The 15,104-nt window shown below is 42.1% G+C and overlaps 1 protein-coding gene across 2 annotated transcripts in view; it reads left to right on the forward strand.

Moving 5' to 3' along the window:
- LSAMP (limbic system associated membrane protein) overlaps window positions 1-15,104 on the forward strand; it is a 977,049-nt gene that overhangs the window by 387,244 nt on the left and 574,701 nt on the right. The window lies entirely within an intron of this gene.

Below are 15,104 nucleotides of genomic sequence, written 5' to 3' on the forward strand. Positions count from 1 at the left end.
CCCTCAGGTTTTGTGCTCTTAATGTAGAAGGCAATCCCATCTCTAAGGATTTTTTGCCCATACAGGTCCATAGCTTAGTCTGCTGCCCCAACTGCAGGCCATGCTGCTTTGTTGCTGCTCTACCTTTCAATGAGAAGCTGAAGGGATTTTTGTGTATGTATTTTTTTACCTGATTTAGTATTGAAGCTTTATTTTAGGGGGAGAAGTAAAGCATCCTCTTCAATTCCAGCTCTAAATCCTCCTTGGCCCAGGATGTTTTTTGCTCTTTCTGTGGTGGTTCTCAGCTGGAAATTTCCTGTGCGGCACCATGGTCCTTTCCAGGTAGAGTAGCTGCAGGAACCTAAAAGGATTGCTGCATCAGGGTTGGAAAGCCCAGGGAAAACAGGTATGCCCCAGGAGTTGGTGGATAGGCATGGTACATAATGTTAAAATTGACCACAAACATGTCAAGGTCAGAAGAGCTGCTCTGCCAAACAAAGAAAAGTTATATCTATGCTCTTTTTTTCACAAGTGCTGTAGTTATTAAGGTGATGCCTCTAAATTAAGCCTGATCTGCAATTCTACGTACTTCTGAAAATTAAAAAAAAAAATAAAAAAAACAAGACAGTGATTAAAATGAGGAACATGAACCAGATATACAAGAGGAAAACACGTCTGTATTTGAGGTGCTAAAAATGGGGGGTTTAGCACTAAATAATTTCCATTCTCATTTTTCTCTGCATTTATCAGGCATTGAGAGTATAACATTTGCCAGTGTAGCCTTAGGCAAACCTGGCACCAGTGAGCTTGATGATAATACCAAACACTACTCTTTAATCCAGTGTATGGGAAAACTCAGCAGTGCTGAGCATTATCTCTCTTCTTGGCACTCTGTCAGGGATAGGATGGGAAAGGCCAGTTCCTCCAGCCATTAGAGAATGGTCTGTACTCTCCACTCTGCCACTGACAACCTGAAAGTGGCTTTGGAAATTTCACGGCCTCCCTATGGATTTCTGTTTCCTTTGCATAAGGGGACAGCTGTTCTCACAAGCCTTTGACTCTGTTTTGGAAATTTTTGAAAGAAAAGTGTTTGAAAGCAAGACATTTTGAAATGCAAAGATACTGCTTTTACTATCAGCTTAAAACTGGACCTCTCACTTCACATGGGTACATTAGTCTCATTTTTCTCTGATTTTTGCCCCGTTGACTTGTTATGCCCATTCTCTTTTGGCTCTCACAGCTTTATCTGACCATGAGATGTATTATTCAAATGCCCTCACACTCCTCTTATTGCTAATTATATATTAAAGAGGTTCTGACTTCATTTTTGCTCACTACAGAATCGTAGTCCAGCTGTGACACTGACATGGCTGCTGGAGCTTGGTGAGAACTTGTGCAAATGGCACTTCTCTTTTCAGGCTGTCAGTCTTAATGGAATATATGATGAGCCAGTAATAACTCCAGCACTCCTTGTGTGCAAAGCTAGGAGAGATCAAGGAGTCCTGTACCAGCTTCCCTTTAGTAATATATATTTGCAAAAAGAACATTTTTTAAGAGAATGCTTTTCTGTGAATGGTAGCACTTTCCATTGGATTGGTCCAGGTTAATCCTTCCAGGTGAGCTGTGTGAAAGCTCCCTGCTGCCTAGTTTGTGCAGGATCCTAGTTTCCTAGGATCACAGAGAAAATAGTTTACAGAGATCTTGAAAGTTCATCTACTTTATCCTCTGCCTCGATGTGCAGAAGTGCTTGGAGTGTTCTGCTGCCCAAATGTGGGTATTGTAGGATGTGTCTGTAGATTGCTACAGTCTGAAACATGCAGGGTCATTTCGGTTGAAGTATGCACTATGTTTTTTGTAAATTCACAGATCCATAGGTCTGGAGTCTAGATTAGGCTGTTGTACCTTTCAGACCCACCATCAAGAGTTTCAGAGACTGGAGAATTTTGCTGGGTCTGAGCCCAGTGCTTTGGCTTATATTTGTAGCAATGTATAGGTGCATTTTGTAAGTTATTGTGGAGATTCAGCATGGGGCTCACTGGGGCTTTCATGATCATATTTGGTCCTTCAGTGTGAAGGACCATGCTATTTATTCTCTGCCAAAGTGTGGAATTAAGAACCCAGTTTTGGCCACCATTTAATGTGACTGCTTATTGATTTTGTTTCTGATGAACATCACCAGCTGCTACAGTACTGTAGTGATGGATGTGATATAAGGACCTAAAGAAAACATAAAAATTACTTAATCCAGTGACATACTGTACCACAGGTAAGTCTTTGGTCTGTCACCTGCTTTTGGAAAATCTCCCCTAAAGTGAATTACACTTTGTCTTGCATTTCAGGGAATCGGGACACCACAGGCCAAACGTCTGTGATACCACAGAATGCCAGAGGCAATAGCAAATTTTGTTTCTTTCTAAGGTATAGCTAAGTTATATCTTCCTTTCTTTCTCTAAGCTTTATTTCCTTCCCCAGCTGGCCTGATACAGATTATGCAATGGCCAGAAGAGCCTATAATGATGAAATTGCTGGGGCAGATATATTGTGCATGCTAGAATTTTAGCTTGTCTCAATAAATTGAGATGAATTCTGAATTTAGAGTTCAATTTTCTCTCAATGAAGAAGAATTTTTGTTATTTAAACTCTCACTATTTCCTCTGATTTTGCTTTTCCTTTTTTATTGTACTATACTAATAAGTAAATAATAATTTGCACACATCTGATAGAGAACAATAGATTAAATGAAATATTAACATGACACTTAAAAAAATTTAAAAATGGATCTGTACAAAATGTTCTGAGATTAACACAATGAAACTCTTGAATGTTTAGCCATCAAACATTTCATTGAAGTTGACAATTTCCATGGAGAGACTAGATTTTGATAAAAAATTAAATCAAAACTGTTCTGGCAGGTCTTTTTCCTTTCTCTCCAACAGTTTAGATGATTGATCCGCTAAATTTCATCATGACCTCTATCGATAAGGAGAGTCAACTCACTGACCTGAAAGCTGGCATCCTTTTCAGGCATTCAAAGAGCCAGGGTCTCTTAATCTCTTAACACAACGTCTGATGCTGACTGCCTTGCTCACATCATGAACACTTTCTGCTCAGGCCTTTCTGGCTCTGGAGGAGGAATAGTCTTTATGACTTTTTGCCTTGGCAAAAAAAGGTAGTGAATATCCATTTGCTTACATATGTCTTTTGTGTAAAGGAATCCATGTGTTCATATATAAATAGTAGACTTCAAAACAAGCTGCTCTCTTCTATCAAAGGTTGTGTCAGGGCAGTGTTTGTGGAGGAGGTCCTCAAGGAGCAGGTGAGTGATGTTTTAGCAGCATACTGTTTGTGACTGCTCTTCTCATTTGATAAATATTAAATCGAACACTAGAGGGGCTGTCAGGGGTTCTGTGTCACCAGTGGCGTGAACAGATGTAAAATGGATGGAAAATTCACATGAGGTTGGTGTGCTGCTGGTAGGAAAATGTTTAACGCGAACATCTGAAAATTTTCTCTTCTCTCTGCCTGCTTGCAGCATCAGAGAGGAGTTGTATTTGTATATGGTGGTAGGCCTTAAACTGAAGTAAGGGAATTGTGGGCTATGTTACTTTGTGTTTTCTCAATCAGCTTTACTTATTATCATGGATTCAGTTTGAAACTTACCTGTCTGGCTCAGATTCTAAGAGGTGTTACTGCCACACTTGGTATGTTCTTTGGTATAGCCTTGAATGGGATGAGCCTTAAGAAGCTCCTTGCAGCTTTAGGGCACTCAGTAGACTCAAATCTCCTGTGTGACTTGCAGATTTGTCACTGTGACTTTAATCTGTTAAACTTTGATCTGAACAATCACACTGATTGTTCCAGATGGTTTATTTCTTTGCCTTTTTTTTTGTGTTGTCAACTTTATTCTTGCCACTAAGAGTTCATTCACTCAAATGGACAACTGGAAGAGCCAAAATATGTTTCGTCAGTCCCTGTTCATGCTATCTAGGCATTCCTCCTACAGCATCAGTTTCTTACCATCACTGTTCTCATCCCTATTATGACTGTAGCAGTGGTCATTTTTTGTTCCCATTGATTTTAGTTCTACCTTAAGGATTTCCAGCATGCCTGCCACAATAGCAGTTCTTGTGAATGCCTTCTGAAGGCATTGTCTTTAAATTGTTCATACAGGGCTTGTTATAGTACTTGGAGGTGTCAGCTTGAATGTCTAAGCCAAATGGAAATGTGTCCATCTGCCTTTTTAACTTCTCCATCTATATGAGCCAGTGTCTTCACCCCAGACCTAAAAGCATTTTGTTCTTGATAGAGATGTCTTCCCTGTAGCAAAATGCTTTGCAGCCTTTTGGGAGGAAGTATTATCATAATCATGGTAGTAAACAGACGTGATTTCATTTGTGTTCAGTACTTGTTAAGGATGTTGCCCAGGAAAACTATGGGACCAAAAGTGAAACAGTGCAAATGATGGCTGGGCCATGCTGTTTCCTCTGTTGCCAGTGTAAAACTCAGCTGCCTGTTGATTTCAAATTTCCTAATGCTGAAATCATCCCACTCTCTCACATGAAGTTCCACTAGATTTATGCTGGTGAGAGCGTATTTTGGCCCCTCAGATGAAACTCAAGACAATTACATCTCCATTAAGAAATTAATTCAGAATTAATGCAGTTATTGTGCGGCGATTAAATTCGAAACTGCTGTTAGAAAAACTAAATTATCGAGGTTTGCCATTTAAGCTGTAGCTTGTGGGGACGTAATGAACTGGCCTTTTATATTGAACGATAAACCTCATGTTCTTAATAATCGCTTGGAATTGACTTCATGTAAATAACTAGTACAGCTGAAGCAATCATCTCTTGAGATGGTGCTGCTGTCTTGCCAGGATTTTTCTGGTTGCTGCATTCTTTCTCAGTGCAGAGTTACTACAAAACCAACCTGCATGATCTCGTAGCAGCTCAATTAATACCTTGCATAACTTCTAAAGACCTCTTTATAGTTATAACAGGTTGCTTATTGTAGGTTAAAAACACACCAATTGAAATTGAATGTTGCCGTTATTATTGTTGATGGAGTTTTTCCAACTCTGTGAGGAGAGATGTATAAATTACATGGTGTTTAAAGCTCAATAAATATGCTTTAGCAGTAGAGCAGTTTGTATTTAATCTTCCATACGAGGGCTGGTCCAGTAATCCAGTGAGTGATAGGGCGAAGGTGTGCTCATGCGTGGAGCGCTGTGCATGCAGTTTTAAAGCTGGCTAAGGGACTTAGGGCCACATGGCCTTTGGCCATCTAATTCCCATGGCTACTTTAGCCAATGGAGTAATCTCAGAAATAAAATCTGCTTTTCAGTGTGGTTCACTCTGGCTGAATCTGAAGTTGGTTGGTTTATTTTTCCAGGAAGTGCACTAATTTCTTAGTTCCCAAGCAATAAGGCATAGAGATGACATATTACTTCATAATTGGTGGAAAGGATGTAAGAGCATATCCATTACTGCCCTATGGCATTGTTTTCTACCTCCCTGCTTGGATTAGAGAGTTTAGGATCTGAATGTCACACAGTAAAATCAGTGGAAGCAGCTATAAATTCAGATCATTCTCAATTGCAAGCCTTTAATCTAGAATCCTCAATACGAACTTTCTCTTCAGTGGTCTAATTTTTTTTGAAAACTTCAGCCTTGTGATTTGTATTCACCTTTTTGAAAGTGAACATGATGACTCACCTATGTGAGAAAGAAACTACATTTAGTAGAATGTCTTTTACCTTTCCTTAGCAGATAGTAGCATCAGACATACTAGAAAAAACCAGCACTACCTCTTCCTAAGTTTTTTCATCTCCTTTTGTATTCCTTGACACCAATACCACTGGACACAGTCTATACCTATCTTAGGTATTTTAGCAGAACAGAATTGCTCATTAATTTTGTGTGTCCTCTTCTCTTGTCTGAGTTTGGCAAGGGCAGCTGACTCTTGATGTAGATCCAAATGGTTAAACATGAGCAAACTAATTCCCCCTTCAATTGTCTCTACAATGAGTGGTTTCTACTCAATCAAATTACTTAGGTGCTCAAGTGCTTTCTGGAGTTTCACAGGTGCAGCTGTCTGGGCACCTATTTGTCTACAATGTGCATATAGATATTATTTCCTTTCCAGATCAACTGACTTCTTTTCTAGCCCCTTCTCAATCATCTCCTGCTTCTCTCTTCTCTTATTGGGGTGAAAATTCCCTGAGATGCTGTTCAGCAAAAATTTACAGAACAAGAAACAAATTGTTTCTGGAGAGTGCTATTTACCTTTTTTATTTTCTGCTTTGTTAGCGACGCAGAGGTTTCATTAGCAGGGAACAAAATGAATTCCAGGGACAGCGAGTAATATGCACACAAATTATATGGAAAAAAAACCCAAAAAACGCCAAAAACAAACCAACAAAGCACTAACAACCTTCAAACATAAAAATAACTAAGCCCCCGGAAAGAATACAGCTGAAGCATCCACTAATAAGAAAGCAAATGGTGTTCTGGATTAAAATACAAGATGATATTACCCTGTTAAAGCCTTTGTAACTATCAGTATTGTAGCCACACCCACAGGGTCACTGAGCCTACCCCATGTTAAATTGTCAGAAATGTGGGGGGAGCCCCAAACTCAGGGTTGGGAGTGCTGCAGGGCAGAAGAGCATGGCCCTGGCAGCACTTGATCAAATGGACATTCTAGGAAAAGAAAAAATACCAGGCAATACTAAATTGTGATTCAGTAGCCTTTCCAAAGCATTGATGGGAGTTTCTTGCAGCTACATCTGCTCTGCCTTTATTACCCCATGTTCCAAAGTCGGTGTTCCCAGCTGTGGGGCTGGTGTTGAGTTCCTGTGCCTGGTGGAGGGCAGTAGAACTGCAGGGCTTGCTGGGAACAAGCCTATGAGTGTGTAACCTGAAACACAGCACCTTGGGAACTGGCTGGCTCCTTCTGTACACACAGGACAGCGCCACGAGCCTGTTGTTGGAGTAACCCCACCTTCCTGCAAGAAGTTCTATCAGAAAAGCTTTGAATCTGTACTTAGGGTGAAAAAAACCCAAACAAAAACAAAGCCATCCACCTTCAGGCCTGAGGGAATGGAGCTTGCTGGAGCAGATAACTAGGATACTTTTATGAAATGGATCAAGCCCCCTCACCTCAGGGGAGAAAGTGTGGGGTGTTGATAAGATTGTACCAGGAAGAGACACTTGGTAATTAGCACTATCTCTAATGTAATCACTCACTAAGAGGTTTAGCTGGGATGTGACTTACCCAGGAGAGGCACTAGAGGAAAGGGGAAGAAAGGACAGGTGAGAAGAGCAAGATGTAAGTAGTCTTTGCCCTTCTTTAATATAATCTATCTGTGGATCTCAAAAAGTCTACCCCGCTTTTAACAACAAGGGTGTAGTAGCTCTGTGACATTCATCGTATTAACATCTTTTAGCATGGGCAGGAATAAGGAACAGTAGTGTTCATGGTGTTCATAGTGACTATGGCAAGGCTGCCTGATTTGTAAGAAACTAAGCTGGAAAGAGAACATGGGAGCCAAGAGCAAGCACTCTGCTCGGAGGTACTGAGATATGCCCAAACCTGGGAGGTGTATGAATGAGACAACCTGCTTCAGGTCAAGTCTTGCCTTAAGAAGCTGTTGTTTACCTAAAGCAGTGCATCAATCTCATTAGAAACAGTAAATAACATGCTAGTTAGCCTTTTCTCCTAGAGTGTCCCCCTTGCATGTGGCTGTTTAGGAATACTTTTGGTGCAGGCAGCTCTGGGTGCAGCTGCAGTGGGCTCTGCAGGTTGGGTTCTGGGTGGCAGGAGCCAGAGAAAAGAGGCTGTGAGCAGCCAACCTTTTTCAAAATAAAGGGCACAAAGACTGGTGGACAGGGCAGATGGATGGGCACCAGGAGACACTGCAAAGGGCTGAAGACTCAGAATGGAAGAGCAAGAGTTTTTTGAGGTTGGACTGTGAGGGGATGAAAGCCAAGGGGGAGCTTTGTTGCTGGTTCTTCCTCAGAGGCACCAGCTTGGGCTGTTTCTGTGTTATTGAATCATTAATAAATTGCTTTATGGAATGAGACATCTGAGACTCTGCTAAGGGAAACCTGGGGTCAAACTTAAGGAAACCTGGTCTAGATTAGGAAAAGTATGTGATTGGGGTATGTAGAGAGTCAAGCAAGGCAAGTGTTGGCTCACTGGAGCTACTTGTTGCAAAGGAACTCCGGTCCTAGCAGATAAACTCCTGACCTTGGGCGTGTGACTGCTAGAGTCTTGTGAACGGTCAGATTTGGAAGTTTCCTTAATATGGCCATATGCCAGTTAAAAAAATTCAATGGAGTAGTTTAGTGATTTTCTCATCATGTGAACTGATTGTCTCCAAATAAACACCTCCTGTGAGATTCAACACTTCCAGCATTCTGTGGGCTTTCTTGCATAGGTGCCACACATATGGCCACTGCTTACACCCTGAAGGATTTGGTCTCCAAACTTACACTCTCCTTAAATTTGACTTTGTGAGAAAGTGACACTGAACTGGAAGTAATTATGACCAGAATCTTCAGACATTTTAGAGGTTTTTTTCCTCTTTTATGGATTTCATCTGCTCCTACAAATTCCCAGTGGTGGGGTGGTGCTATTTTATTTTTTTAACTTTGAAACTGAAATCTGTTCTTCTACCTGGGGGGAAGCATTCATGCCGCAGACCTGATTCTTAGCTGCTTGTAATATTCTTTCATTCAATACTCATAGCAGACTTTCTGTGCACAAAATTGGCTCCTGTATTTTCACTTGATTCCTGCAGGGGCAGTTGGAGTAGTTGGTTTCTCCTCTCCCTCTTTCTCTAGTCCAGTTCCCTAAGGCATCACCTTCCTCTCCAGACAAATAAATGCTTTGAGGCGAGCAGACGTCACTGGTGTAGTCTCGTTTGCATGAGGAGTTGTCAGGCCTGATCTGACCTGCCTTTCCATCAGGATTATAAAGGTGACGGATAGTCAATTTCAGGGATTCATGATCCATTTTAGCACAGCGCTTCACCTTGCAGCTAAGTAATACGGCTGTGATAAAATCAGCCATAATCACTGCATCTTACTCAGCACTGCTTTGGCTGTAAATATTGCCTTCATTAAAAGAAAGGGAGAAAAAAACATCAAATGGAAGGAAAGGAGAAAAGTGATCCAAAGACAAAAGGTCTGTTGACCATGACTGACCAGAGTGTTATTTCCTTATACAACATAGCCTTTCTGAAAGAGGGGAACAGGGCTTGCACCTGGTGGGCTCCTTTCTGTTCTAAGGAGACCATGTAGGATGCTCAAACCTGTAGCATTCCCCATTACTCTGGGGGGGGTTCACTATCAAAGATGGGCTGGAACACTGCTTCAGAAGTTAATGAACTTTGAGGATGCCTCCACCTTTTTCACAAGTGCTTCAAGTTATGAACTGTTATCAAAATAATTTCCTTGCTTTCCTCTAAATAGAGTCTTTTATTTCCTGAAGGAAGCATCATGACTGTTGTTTTTCTTTTGCAGAGCAGCTTAGGACTGAAATGGAAGCCCTTTTAGCTTCTGGGGAAAATAAATTGTTTTTTCAATCTTTGAGTCACGTTTGCTCTCGGTGTAGCTGTATGTTCAGTGTCATCCCAGTGTAGTGGGTTGACCCTGGCTGAGTGCCAGGCACCCACCAAAATCTCTGTCTCACTCCCCTCTGCAGCTGGACAGGGGAGAGAAAATTTAACAAAGGGTTCATGAGTTGAGATAAGGGTCAAGAGAGATGACTCACCAAATACCATCACAAGCAAAACAGGTTCAACTGAGAGATATGAATTTATTAATAACAAAATCATAGCAGGATAATGAGAAGCAAAATAGAACCCTCAAAAACCTTCTGCCCACCCTTCCCTCCCTCCCAGCTCTACCTCCTCCCCCAGCGGCACAAGGAGACAAGAATGGGAGTTATGGACCGTTCATCACCTGTGGCTTCTCCTGCTTCTCAGGGAGAGGAATCCTTCCCCTGCTGCACTCTGGGGTCCCTCCCAAGGGATAGAGTGCTCCATGAACTCCTGTGACGTGGCTCCACCTCCCACAGGCAACAGCACCCCTCAAACTGCTGCAACATGGGTCACTCTTCCACAGGGAGCAGTCCCTCAAGGACAGGATGCTCCAGCATGGGCTTCTTTATCCACTGGTATCCCATGAGCTCACAGCCTCCTCTCAAGCATCCACCTGTTCCAGCATGGAGCTCCTACATGGATCTCTGTGTCCTCCATCGGCTGCAGGGGCACAGCTGCCTCACCATGGGCTGCAGAGGAATCTCAGCTCTGGCACCTGGAGCACCTTCTCCCCTGCCTTCCACACTGACCTTGGTGTCTGCAGGGCTCTTTCTCTCACATATTTTCAGTACATTCTTCTCTGGCTGCAATTACCTTATTTTTACTTCTCCTTCTTGAGTATGTCCTGATCTTGTAGCAAAACACCGTCCTCATCAGAACATATGTGAAATATTTCACAGACTCAATAAGGTTTCTGTCTGGTCAGTTGAGGTTTCCTGCTCCCTAGTTTACTCTGGTAAGATCTGGTGCAGGAAGAAGCATGGTGAAACTGTACCTTTGAGGGGTTTGTGCATGTCTCTAATGGGAAACAGAAAAAAAGGAGGACTTTCAGGAGCTGTCTCCAAAAGGAGGATTGATAGAGACTCAGATGAAGGTATGAAATGGTTACAGCACAGTGATTTGTGTGGAATAGAGGTGAATGATGATGATATACTGTGGTTCCCTGTACAAATGAGGAGCAGTTGGTGGGTAAAAGCAGATCCTGTCCTCCTCTGATTTTGTTATACCTCCTCCCGTCTAACTGCATAATCTGCCATGTTCTGCTCTGCTTGTTTGGTTTTTTCTTCACAATTAATTTTGTGATAGTCCTTGTTTCGTTCATTTTATGAAACAGAAAATGGGGAGAAGGACAAGAAAAAGGGGAATGTTGTCCTGACTTTAATCTGGAAAGGGCAAAAGGTACAACATAGCAGATAAGTAAGTTTGAGTTTACATTAACTGAGGGAATAGCCTCTATGCTGAACTCCAGAGCTGCCTTTTTGGCAATCTCCTGACTAAGTGTGTTACACCATGGTCTTTTAGATTTGCTCAGTTAGTCTCCTGCATGGAACTGCCTCTGTGCTGAACTTTGGTTGAACTTCATTGATCATCAGTGTTCATTCTGTCTGGTCTGGAAATTCGAAAGGAGAGAAGAAGTCTAGCTTGAAGTAAGATTGTCTCAATAAGAATTTAATTTAGATATTGCACAGTTATACCGTGTTGGTCAAATCACAGACCATTAAGAGAAAGAAAAAATTTTGTCAAGTTTCCTGTTCCACAGCCTCTGGATAAACCCTAACTGCTCATTCAATAACTGTGTTTTCATTTTTCCAGTCTTCTAAGGGCAAAATAGGCCAGTATATCCACTGATGATTCTGTGGGGCCTGTGACTGCTATGGACTGTCTGTCCAGGTGATAAGCATAAAATAGATTTCATATGGTATCTCATGTTGTCTTACTGGGCTGGGTCCCTTGCCTTGCTCCTTCCTGTTTGTGCTGTTAGGAAACCAGCTTCAGCAGCTGGCTGAGAAGTTGTCTTCCCTGGGGGGTCCTTCAAGTAGCATAGAAACATCCACACAAACCTACTTCTACAGGAGTAGAAGAGGAGATAGAAGTAAATGTGGCAGGTCTGCCTTGTGCTCCTTGAAGTCAGGCCTCCCTTCCTCACCATCCTCTGATAAGAAATCAAGGGAAATGTGTGGAAACCTGAAGCTCTGAAGTGTGGTGGGATAATTCACACAGTGAGAAATTACACATGAGAGGAAAAAAGTGCTTCGAGCCAATGTTGCTGTGACAATCCTTGTTTATGTTGGGCTGGGTATTATGTAGGTTAAAGCATCAACATCTTAGTGACATCTCTGATTTTTTGTAAGCAGTGGATGCTCTAAATATACACAACCTTACACTCCCCCCATCAAATTATGCTCTTCACCACTTTTGGAGTTTAGTTAGGCAGTGAAAGAAGTCTTGCTAAGCTTTTGTCTACATTGCTAAAATAATTTCCACATATATCAAAAAATTCTAGCTTTTGTTATTGATTTAATACCATTGCTTGGTGTAAAGACCAGCAGGCATGGACTGAACAGAGTAAGACACATTGCTGCACTGATTGTACCAGAAGCAAGTCCTTCAAATGAGAGATTAAGCAGGGTTTTTGGGGTCAATGTCTGGGAGCAGGTTTCTACTATGACTGTTCACTGTCTTTAAGGAGGAATTCAATTCTCAAGTCAATGGAGTCAAAATTCTGCCTACACTGCAATCACTTTTTGAAAATTAGAAAGCCTTCACAGTTTTAGAAGCAAAAATTTCTTTTCTCCCTCTCTCATGATGTTTACTTTTCTCCAGGAAAGACTGAATATAACTGAGTGACCAAATTAAATTCATGTTTACAGATGCTGCAGGATTGCAATATTTGACTCTTATTTTCTGACAGACTTTTCTGCTTTCCTTTCCTGCTGGTTACAAATATCTCCATGTTAGTTAACCTGCTTTTTCTATCCACCTCTGCTTGCCTCTTCTACTTTCTAAATATCTCATACCTTTTTACCTGAAAAAAAAAAGTTGAAAAAAGGTACTGTGGGGTTAGTGAGACCATGCATATTGCAGCAGCTTTTGGTAGAAACTGCTTCTAATGAGTGAAACAGTTCTACTTCCCTGCCATCTGAAATCAGTATTTCTAGTTGAAGGGATGGATCCTAGCATGTCTCATTCTGTCTTGGGAAACACTGGCTGTAGGTAATATCTCCACATTCCTGTGCTGCCAGACTGGAAGAAAGACCCTGAGACTAGAGAGTGTTGATTTCAGTGCAGCACACAGTGCATCTCCATTGTTTTCACTGGGATGGTGCCCAGCATATAGAAGCCTAGATGAATATTGACAAAGCTTGCTCTTTCTGTCATAAAAGAGGAGTAGTTATGACCCTGGAGAATTAAAAGGGACAGAATACATGTGGTGGGACAGTTGTTTGCGTTGGGATCTAAGTTGCTCAGAAATTGTTCTCCAGTGTACCCTGGATGTTGTTAGTGCTGATGTAGAGGTTGAAGACTATGTTTCCACTTTGGGGAAAGCTGCACCTTAGAGGAGATGTTTAGAAGAAAGATACCATGTCAAACCTTTGAGTCAGTAGTGAACTCAGTCCATGGAATCACCCTGTCCAATCAACAGAGCACTCAGCCAAGAAAATGTACTTCTGGGTTCTTACCTCAGGTTGTTCCTGAAATGAACTGGCTTGTATCTGTTTCCACCTTCCTTGCTTTTTTGTAAAGTGAATTGTGTTGCAAACTGTGAAGCACAACTGTTGTGCTCAGATGGTTTTGTTAAAGTAGATGTTATAATTTGGTTCATTGAATATTATCTTTTGTGTCACCTTCTGTTGAGGGTTAGGTGTTTTTTTTTTGTTTGTTTGTTGTTTTTTTTTTTGGGTTTTTTTTTTTTTTTGGTTTTTTGTTTTTTTTTGTTTTGTCCTTCTGGCCTGCCCGGGGAATTTTTACCCATTATGTGCTGGGACAACCTAACTACCGGTACTTAGGGGTGCTCACAACGGACAATGAGTGGCCGGGCCCAGGGCGGGGAAGGGGGCAGAAAAGGAGGGTGGGGACAGTTTTTGGGCTGGTTCTTCTCCGGTTTCTCGGGGAAGGACGTTCGTGTGCTGGGTCGCGGAGCTGCTGCGGTGGAGAGAAGGGAATTTTGCCATCACCCAGATGGGGCTGCTGCTTCTTCTCCTTCTCCCTCTTTGTTGGTGGCCTTGCACCCCTGTCCTGCTGGGACATGTGGCAGTGCCAGGCACCGCCGCAGAGCTGCTGATCCACCTCATCCACCAGCCCAGGATCTCAGCTCATCCCTGCTGTTCCAGCCGGCTGTTCCTCAGAGCCCTGCAGGAGCACCGGGACTGACTGCCCGAGGGGTTTGTGAAACAAAGCCTCTCCTCCATCCCATTTCAGCCGAGAAAGCTGTCCCGGGGTCCCTGGTTCTGTGTTCTTGTTATTGCTGTAGTTATTGTTTCTTTGTTTCCCTGGTTCTACTAGTAAAGAACTGTAATTCCTATCCCCAGATCTCTGCCTGAAAGCCCCCTTGATTTCAAATTTACAATAATTCGGAGGGAGGGGGTCTACATTCTTTCATCCCAAGGGAGGCTCCTGCTCTCCCTAGCGGACACCTGTCTTCTAGAACCAAGACACCTTCTTTTAAGAGAAATCTCTCTTACGGGGTGTACTGAAAAGCAATGTTGTTAATACACTGGCTCTGTTTTGCCTAGACCTCTCTTGTCCTCCCTCTCCCCTTCTTTGATACCTAGATCAAACTTCTTCTAGGGAGCTGCCTCCATTACAAGGATGTTTCTATCTGTGTTCCTGCCCATTCATCACCTGATCGCCCCAGCAAGGGGGAATCAGAGTGTTGTTACCTTTAGTTTAGTAACTCAATCATCTTTATCATCCAGAGACCTTCCAGGTCAAATGAACACCTGAGAAAGAATTGCTGTCTTGGCAAAGAGGGTTGTGGGGTTTTTTTTGTTTATTTTTATTTGTTTGTTTTTTAATGACCACTTGGTGTTTCATGCATGTCAAATGGGTGATCTTCCTTCTTCTGATAAATAAATGGTCATGCTTTGGAGCATGTGTGGTGTATCCCAGCAGCAGCATGAGCTTTCAGAAAAAGGCCCAAGTCTTTTTTCAGTCTGATTCTTAGACCTAGATCTGCTGTGTGCAGTGGGCTGGGAAAATGCACAGTGAGTGTATAATGCTGTACTACTGATCTCAGTAAGACAAACATGGCATTGTTAATAGTTCTACTATTATCAGAGAGATGTCTATGTAATTACCTTCAAAAGTCTGGCATTTTTTCTCTACTGCTGGAGATTCAGATAATGATAGAAAAATAGCGATTCAGTTCCCAACTCCTCAAGGAGATGTAGTAGACTTTGGCAACCATGTTTTCCATCTTTTGCAAGTTTCCTCATACATTGCCATGAAAGGTCTTTGTGTCTGTTCTGCTGTTGCGTTGTTGGTGTCTGACCCTCCAGGATACAATTTCTAACGGTGC

This window comes from Cyanistes caeruleus, chromosome 3 (assembly GCF_971803275.1).
Source record: "Cyanistes caeruleus chromosome 3, bCyaCae1.hap1.1, whole genome shotgun sequence".
Lineage (NCBI taxonomy): Eukaryota > Metazoa > Chordata > Aves > Passeriformes > Paridae > Cyanistes > Cyanistes caeruleus.